The 9702-nt window shown below is 42.5% G+C and overlaps 1 non-coding gene across 1 annotated transcript; it reads right to left on the minus strand.

The window, feature by feature from the left end:
- Positions 1-5586: 5586 nt before the first annotated feature.
- On the minus strand, positions 5587-5693 carry LOC129700639 (U6 spliceosomal RNA). Its single transcript, XR_008724082.1, has one exon. It is a non-coding gene; the product is annotated as a U6 spliceosomal RNA (small nuclear RNA).
- Positions 5694-9702: the final 4009 nt, after the last annotated feature.

Here is a 9702-nt window from a genome sequence, read left to right on the forward strand (position 1 = left end):
AATCTGCTTTCCCGTTTTTGCCACCAAAATGGATAACCTCACATTTATCCACATTATACTGCATCTGCCAAACATTTGCCCACTCACCCAGCCTATCCAAGTCACCTTGCAGTCTACTAGCATCCTCCTCACACCTAACACTGCCCCCCAGCTTAGTGTCATCCGCAAACTTGGAGATATTGCCTTCAATTCCCTCATCCAGATCATTAATATATATTGTAAATAGCTGGGGTCCCAGTACTGAGCTTTGCGGTACCCCACTAGTCACTGCCTGCCATTGTGAAAAGGACCCGTTTACTCCTAGTCTTTGCTTCCTGTTTGCCAGCCAGTTCTCTATCCACATCAATACTGAACCCCCAATGCCAAAACGTCTTGCTGTTTGGGGTGGCACGGTGGCACAGTGGTAGAGTTGCTGCCTCACAGTCCCAGGTTTGACCCTGACTATGGCTGCTGTCTGTATGGAGGTTTTACGTTCTTCATGTGACCTGCATGGATTTTCTACCGGTGCTCTAGTTTCTTCCTACATTCCAAAGACGTACAGGTTTGTAGGGTAACGTGTTAGTGCGCGGGGATCATTGGTCAGCACAGACTCTGTGGGTCGAAGGGCTTGTTTCCATGCTGTATCTCTAAACTGAACAAAATCCATCTGAGGAACGGATAAGGATTAGAAACATAGAAAATAGGTGCAGGAGTAGGCCATTTGGCCCTTCGAGCCTGCACCACCATTCAATATGATCATGGCTGATCATCCAACTCAGTATCCCATACCTGCCTTCTCTCCATACCCCCTGATCCCTTAAGCCACAAGGGCCACATCTAACTCCCTATTAAATATAGCCAATTAAATCATTTACTGAGATAATTTACTGCAAAAAGAGACCTTCAATGTACCTCAGTAGATGTAATAACAAACAATAATTGAACATTATAAAATATTCTGTGACTGCTGGGGTTACCAAGGCATTTTTATCGGGAGTTTTTAAACGTACATAAATATACTAATATTAAAGAATGATGATTTAAAACTGTATACAATATTTGTTGCGTGTGCAGTAGAACGGGTGTCAAGGGTTATGGGGAGAAGGCAGGAGAATGTGATTAGGAAGCAGAGATCAGCCGTGTGGAAGAAATAATTGCAGATGCTTGTTTAAATCAAAGGTAGAGACAAAATGCTGGAGTAACTCAGCAGGATTGGCAGCATTTCTATGCTGTAAATCTTAAATTAATTTTTTTCTAACCTGTCTCGAGTATTTTTAGAGTGAAAACTAATAACACTTTTCCCAGTTATTAGTGCCATCACTTCAGGGTTGTTTCAAAAACTGTTCAATATTTTATATTATAGCCACGGCTCAGATTTCCAAAAAGTTCCAGGCCATTTATAGCTGCTGTTCAGAGACTAATATTGTAAGATGTTAAGAGAGAGTTTTTAAATATTTATGATTTCTTTGGTAAGGGAAGTATTTTTGTTGGCTTAATAAGTTGCACTTATGAATAAGTGATGCTAATAACTTTTAATCAAGCGGCTTAAATGAACCACCTGATTATCAAACTTCTCGTTGAGAGGTAATTGCAATAACCATGGCAATTCCGAGTTTGAAGAGTGGGGTGAAAATCCAAAATAAAATCTGCAGTCACTGGAAACGTGACTGAAAGATATAAAATGTTAAAAGCACACAGCAGCAAAAGAAACAAAAGAAATAGAATTAACGTTTCAAGTTGACGACCCTTTGGCAGAACTCAGTCTGTGCTTCTATTCCGACAGATGTACAGGTTAGAAGATAAACACAAATAGCTGGGGTAACTCAGGCAGTACCTCTGGAGAAAATGGAATGGGCGACGCTTCGGGTCGAGACCCTTCTTCGGACTGAGAGTCAGGGGAAAGGGAAACGAGGATAGGATAGGTTTGGAGGGATGAGGGCAATAATGAAGGCAGGTGGGACTAGTGCAGATGGGCCATGTTGGGCAGCATGGGAAATTTGGATTGGAGGGCCTGTCCCCACCTTATATGACGTTACGCTGCCTGACCTGCTGAGTATTTCCAGCATTTTGTCTTTTTCTTAATGTTATATATTAACTGATATCCAGGGACCTAGAGGGCAACCTTGGTTTCACAATTGGCACATATAGAAATAATGCACAAACTGACACTGACAACCTCATGCACCGAACCAAGGAACTTTGCCAATGGTCAGTGACTTTCCGTGGTCAACAAGTCCACGCACCTTGGCAACACACTCTCTAGATCGGTCAACAATGATGACAAAGTCAACCACAGGATAGATAGCAAAAGCCACCTCTGCCTTTGGAAGACTGAACATTTTGAAGGTGCACCATGCTGTTGGCATATCCAACAGTTGACACTATTTTTGCTGAATATCAATTGATGGCTCGTACAAAGCGAATCTAATAAATACTGCCTGCTAAAAATGAAGTTGGCCAGTCTTGGTTGCTGTCTTCTCTACGTTTCAAATGCAGTCTTCTTCTTCAGTAACGATTGTTCCCAGGCATGTCACTACTGATGTCTCCGACAATCCTCATTGTATACAGTTTCTTCACCAAACAGCCTTGGGTGTTCCTTTGTTCCATACTGCAGCCTATGACGCACATAATTCTGAAGACAACTATTCAAGCTGTCATTCATTCAAGAACTGACAACAAAACACATCCATTTATCTTCTGTTAACATCTTATTCCTCGATTTTGAAGATTCATTCATCATGTATCCACTCCCTTATCCAATAAATATTTTCTTTAAACCCTTTCGAATTCTTATTGGTGCCATTCCATTATCACCTCAAAAACTTGGGTCCTTAATTATCAGGAACATAATTTATCAAACAGCTTATTTTACAGAATGGCGGTTCTCAAAACGTTCTTATCTACATGTTCTTTCCCCCGGATAACTCACGGTACATTCCTTATACTGCTCAAGCACCTCATTTACTTCATGCTGCCTATAATTATTGTAGATTTCCCTCTTTTTCTGAACAAATGTCAAATTTCCCTTGAAAACCAGGGCTCTTTCCAATTTTTACTGTTTCCTTTCAACCGAACAGGAACATAAAGATTCTGTACTCTTAAAATGTCCCCTTTAAATGTCCTCCATTTCTCTTCTACATCCTTCCCATAAAAAAAAAGTCCCAGTTCACTCCTTTTAAATCATTTTGCATCTCATCAAAGTTAGCCTTTCTCCAATCAAAAATCTCAACCCTAGGTCCAGTTCTGATCCTCTCCATAATTATATTGAAACTAATGGTATTGTGATCACTGGACCCGAAGTGCTCCCCAACGCATACCTCCGCCACCTGTCCCGTCTCATTTCCTAACAAGAGGTCCAGCACTGCCCTTCTCTAGTAGGTACCTCTATGTATTGCTGCAAAAAACTATCCTGCACACATTTTACAAACTCCAAACCATCCAGCCCATTTACAGAATGTGTTTCCCAGTCTATGTGTGGAAAGTTGAAATCTCCCACAATCACTGCTGTGTGCTTACTACTAATATCTGCTATCTCCTTACATATTTGATCTTCCATTTCTCGATCCCCATGTGGCGGTCTATAATACACCCCTATAAGTGTTGCTACACCTTTCCCACTTCTCAGTTCCACCCGTTTGTTGAAGTTGCCGCGCTCCTTTCTACGTGCCTGCTTGTCTGCCACTGCGTTCAACAGTTTTTCTTCCCCCGTTTTGAGATGTTGAATCCGGATAACTCTCACCTCGTGCGGTCAGCTACAAGGCTCTCCCAGGACTCCACACCCAGGACTCCAGGCTCGATGTTGAGCGCCTTCATATCTCTCTTGCAGACATCTTGTAACGTAGCTGGGGGCGGCCAATGGTTCTCCTCCCAGATGTCAGCTCTTCATAGTGGATGTCTTTTGGAATACGGCCATCCTCCATGAGGTGCATATAGCCCAGCCACTGCAGTCTGCGCTGCCTGAGTAGAGTGTACATACTGGGAAGGCCAGTGCGAGACAGGATCTCAGCGTTGGACACTCTGTCTTGCCAGGATATGCCCTGGATATGACGGATGCTTCTCAGGTGGAAAGTGTTGAGACTTCTCTCCAGCCTGGCATATGTAGTCCATGTCTCACTGCCGTACAGCAGCGTGCTGATGTCACAGGCATTGTAGACTGCTATCTTTGTCTTCGCTGTCAGCTTAGGGTTGGTCCACACTCGAGTTGTGAGGCGAGCGCGAGTTGTAGCTACTTTCCCGATCCTCTTATCAATCTCTGTGTCCAAGGAGAGGTTGGCGGTGATGGTGGAGCCGAGGTACGTGAACTGATGGACGGCATCAGGTTCGTAGTCGTCGATGGAGATGACAGGCGGTGCCTCTGTATCCTGCCCCAAGACATTTGTCTTCTTCAGGCTGATGGTCAGCCCGAAGTCCTTGCAAGCCCGATAGAAGTGGTCCATCAGTGACTGTAGTTCCTGCTGGGTGTGGGACACAACTGCTGCGTCATCGGCAAACAACATGTCTCTGATGAGAGCTTCACGAACTTTTGTCTTTGCTCTGAGGCGAGTGAGGTTGAAGAGCCTGTCATCTGACCTAGTACGCAGGCAGATCCCCTCTGTTGCTGTGCCAAAGGCATGTTTCAGGAGCAGGGCGAAGAAAATCCCAAAGAGTGTGGGAATGAGGACGCAGCCTTGTTTGACGTCACTGCGGATGTCGAAGGGCTCTGAGAAGCTGCCATTGAACTGCACTGTCCCCTTTGTGTTGATGTGGAAGGATTCTATCATGCTCTGCAGTTTTGGTGAGCAGCTGACCGTTGGCAGAGCCTTAAATAGGCCATCTCTGCTGACGAGGTTGAATGTCCTTGTGGGGTCAATGAAAGTAACATACAGAGGCATCCCCTGTTCTCTGCCCCAAAACATATGTCCCAAAACAGAACAATACTTTCAGCAGCACAACTGATATGTAAACATTGTACTCTGTAAACATTATAATAAACAACAAAAAGTTCAGAACAATAAAAAAATAACAGTGCAAAGACAAAAACTATAAAAACAACTCCCCTAAAGTCTATATAGTTCAGCACTTAGTTGGAGGCTTCGTGTTTAATAGCCTGATAATTGTTGGTAGGAAGATGCTCCTGAACCTGGACGTTACAGTTACCAGACTCCTGTACCTTCTTCTGAAGGCAGGAGTGAAATCAAAGCGTGCTCAGGGTGGAGTGGGTCTCTAACAATGCTGGCTGCCTTTTTGAGGCAGTGACTCCTGTAGATCCCATCTATGGTGGAGATCAGCATCAGCACCCATGACGAACTGGGCAGTGTTCACCAATTTTTTTGCAATCTTCTGCATTCCTGAGCGTTCGAGTTGCCTAACCAAGTCGTAATGCCAAACCAGTCAATATGCTCTCTACTCTACCCCTGTAGAAAATCAAGAAAGTATTTAGTGATATACCAAATCTCCTCAATTGTCTAACAAAGTAGAGGCATTGATGTCTTTTCTTTATGATTGCTTCAATATGCTGGGTCCACGACAGATCTTCAGAATTATTGCACACCCAGGAATTTGTCATTTTTTACTCTCTCCAACCATCCTGTCAATGAAGATTTGAATTTCTTTTTTTTTTTTCTTTTTTTAAATATGGAACGCTTCACGAATTTGCGTGTCATCCTTGCGCAGGGGCCATGCTAATCTTCTCTGTATCGTTCCAATTTTAGTATATGTGCTGCCGAAGCGAGCACGATTTGAATTTCTAACCCATAAAATTAATTTAACTGAGAACATGCATGTTTCCCTTCTCTGATAAATTCTAAGAATCTTAAGACCCATGGTTTGGGCAGTGGAGTAATTAATTATTGTGTAATTATAACTCCACCTTTAATGACAGCGGCTTCAACAAAGAAAATTAATTGAACAACTAATTTTTATTTTCTGCTAGATTTGGCTTGTTCTAGTGGAAGAGCATTCACAGCGGGTCAATTGCTTTGGTAAACATTCAGCTTTCTAATCGGTGTAAAATGTCAAACAGAATCAGTTTTGTTTGCTGCACAGTGATGCTGATGAAAGTAAATGCTATGCTTGAGAGGACTGTGGCTCATTTGAATTTTATGTTCAGCTGTTTACCCACACAAGGGCTCCTACTTAGCTATTGGCCCCCGACCCAGGAGATGATTTGCATGCTAGCCAAAGAAGCAGATTTACAAATACATATATTACAATCGCTCCACACTTTTAAATCCCGTTTCCTATTTTAAATATGATATTGGCACCAACAATGACTGCCTCACCAACTTTCTGTCTGACCTTTCCTTCTTTGTGTTTAATAGTATGTGTTAAATGGATGTTTTTAGTGTTCTTTAGCTTGTTTATGTGGGGGGTGAGAGATTTTTCTAATCTCTTACCTCGTCGGAGATGCAAATTTTTCCCCGCATAGTATCTCCGTCTGCACTGCTGCCTAACATCTTGGAGCTGGCGGCCTGTGCTGGAGACCGACTTTTGAGAGCTCCACCGCGAGTACCTACGGGAATTTAACATTACGCAGCCCGCGATCCCTATGCCAGGGATCGACCTCGGAGCTCCAACATGGGTGCTTGCAGACTTAACATCACGGAGCCCGTGGTCGCTGGTCAGAGACTGACATCGGGAACTCCAAGCTGTGGGAGCTTTGATCTCCCCGACGGATGGTTCGACTGCCCCGAGCGCGGGAGAAATAAAGAGGAAGAAGGTTGGACTTTTTTGCCTTCCATCACAGTGAGGAATGTGGGTAATCCACTGTGGTGGATGTTTATGTCAACTTTTCTGTATGTGTGTGTCTTGTTGCTTTTTATTTGTATGGCTGTATGGTAATTCACATATCACTGTACCTTAATTGGTATGTGACAATAAATGACTTTTGAAAACTTTGATGTCCCCTTATCGTGTATCTATTCACTGTGAATGTTTCCATTGTAATCATGTTTTGTCTTTCTGCTGACTGGTTAGCATGCAGCAAAAACTTTTTACTTTACCTCGGCACATGTGACAATAAAACTAAACTAAAACTGTAAACTAAACTGAACTAAAACTGATCAACATGATCCAGCTAAGTGTTGGGACAAGCTCAAGGGGCCAAATAGACTATTGCTGTCACTTTGGCCTTCAATAAGGGGCTATGATTCAACCTGATGTACCCCATGTCATGGGATGTCAGGTATCCTAAGTTAGACACAAATAGCTGGAGCACCTCAGTGGGTCAGACAGCATCTCTGGTGACACGGAACATGTGACATTTCAGGTTGAGGCCCTTCTTCCGACTGAGAGTCAAGGGAAAGGGAAACAAGAGATATAATTCAGCAGAATTAATGCCCAAGTTATATTGTTTACAGTGTACTATGATTACATGTTCTGTTGTTTTGCAGCAAGTAAGAGTTTCATTATTCTATTTGGGAAATTAAAACACTCTTGAAATACTATAGTGGATATTCTGGTGTACTGCATCCATTCATCCAAATTGGAATGAATGCCTTTGCAACTGTGGTCCTTTGATAAGCTGCCGGGCATGTGTGTGAATGGAGTCGACCTGATGGAGTGGACAAGCTTTGTAAAGTTATGCATTGTTCAGAGTCTAATTGCCTGGATGGGAATCAGCGCAAGCAAAGCCTCTTCAAGTCATAAGAGCATAAGACATACGAGTAGAATTAGGCCATATGGCCCATTGAGTCAAGTCAAGTTTATTCGTCACATACACATACGAGATGTGCAGTGAAATGAAAAGTGGCAATGCTCGCGGACTTTGTGCAAAAAGACAAACAAACAAACAACCAAACAAACTATAAACACAATCATAAACACACACATATTCTTTTACATATTAAATATTGGAAGGAAAAACGTTCAGTAAAGTTAGACCCTGGTGAGATTTACAGTCCGAATGGCCTCTGGGAAGGAACTCCTTCTCAGGAGTCTACTCCACCATCCGATTATGGCTGATCCCCTCCCATCCCCATGCTCCTACCATCTTACTGTAACCTTTGACACACTTACTAATCAAGGTCCTATCAATCACCACTTTACAAATACCCAATGACTTGGCTTCTTCAGCTGCCTGAGGCAATGAATTGCACAGATCCACCACCATGGAATTCATTGCCACAGATGGCTGTGGAGGCCAAGTAATGATAAAGTGGGTATCGCACACCATAAATGCTTGCATGTTGCTATCTGTCTTTAATGCACGTGAGGGCCAACATCACAAAAGTACAGTACACCTGGTGTTCCACACATTGTGTGCCATCACATCATAGAACATAGAACAGTACTGCACAGGAACAGGCCCTTCAGCCCACATTGTCCATGTCAGACATGGTGCTGAGTTAAACTAGTCTCCGGTGTTTGCATGTGATTCATATTCCTCTATTCTCTACATTACCACGTTCTCTACATTACGACAAAGCCCTTTAAATGCCTCTTAAAATCAGAGATACAAAGGACTTAGCAAAACTGCTGATTGTTAGACACTATTTTAACAAACATGAATTGCCCAGCTCACAAAATGCACCTTGACATGATTCATTTTCTAAACCAGGGTGAATGATTAATTTGTGTATTGTCTCACTGAATGTACGTTCAATTGGTCCGACCTCTGTCATCTTTTCCTATTACTCTGAACATTTTCCTTTTAATGTTAATTTTCGAATGAATCTGCTTCTCACAGCTCTTTCAGACTCTCGAGTTTTCAAATAAGTTCTTTATGTCTCCCCACTGCTGTTATGCCAATGAAGAATATTAAAATGTTCTTGACATGATGAGCATAACTATTATTGCCTAGCCTATCTTTTATAGAGCTTGACCAGTAGCTAAGTCTTAAGGGGTTGGACAGGCTAGATGCAGGAAGATTGTTCCCGATGTTGGGGAAGTCCAGAACAAGGGGTCACAGTTTAAGGATAAGGGGGAAATCTTTTAGGACCGAGATGAGGAAAACCTTTTTCACACAGAGAGTGGTGAATCTCTGGAATTCTCTGCCACTGAAGGTAGTTGAGACCAGTTCATTGGCTATATTTAAGAGGGAGTTAGATGTGGCCCTTGTGGCTAATGGGATCAGGGGGTATGGAGAGAAGGCAGGTACAGGATACTGAGTTGAATGATCAGCCATGAAAATATTGAATGGCTGTGCAGGCTCGAAGGGCCGAATGGCCTACTCATGCACCTATTTTCTATGTTTCTATGTTTCTAACATACAGGTAATACTCACAAGGACACAAACTATTGTAGTAACTCAGTGGGTCAGGCAGCATCTCTGGAGAACATAGATAGGTGACGTTTCAGATTAAGACCCTTCATTAGACCCTCCGCCTCCACCTCAACGAGTTCCAGGATCACCATGATGTAGACGTCTTCTTCAGTATTTGTTCATCTTGTGCTTCCTAACAGGAAATGCTGATGGTTATTTAATTTTTAATGTAAATTTACGCACTCTTATGCAAGCTAATCTGTTTAGAAAACTCAGGAACAAAACAATCTGTAGACCTACACTACAATACCTTCAAAGCTGCTTTTTCACTTAAACCATTTCTATTAATGATTCATTACAAGGATCTTGTGTTCTTATTTCTTGTCAGTTAAATCACGGTAATGTCGTTTTCTCCCTCTGCTCAGAACAGGTGAATAGTCTATACATTTAAGAATGTAACCATATTTCTGTATTTCCTTACATTGAATGTGGCTCTTAGGACCATCAATTCTATGCTGGCTCACAGAGCAATCTCATTCTCC

This window comes from Leucoraja erinacea, chromosome 9 (genome assembly GCF_028641065.1).
Source record: "Leucoraja erinacea ecotype New England chromosome 9, Leri_hhj_1, whole genome shotgun sequence".
NCBI classification, from domain to species: domain Eukaryota; kingdom Metazoa; phylum Chordata; class Chondrichthyes; order Rajiformes; family Rajidae; genus Leucoraja; species Leucoraja erinaceus.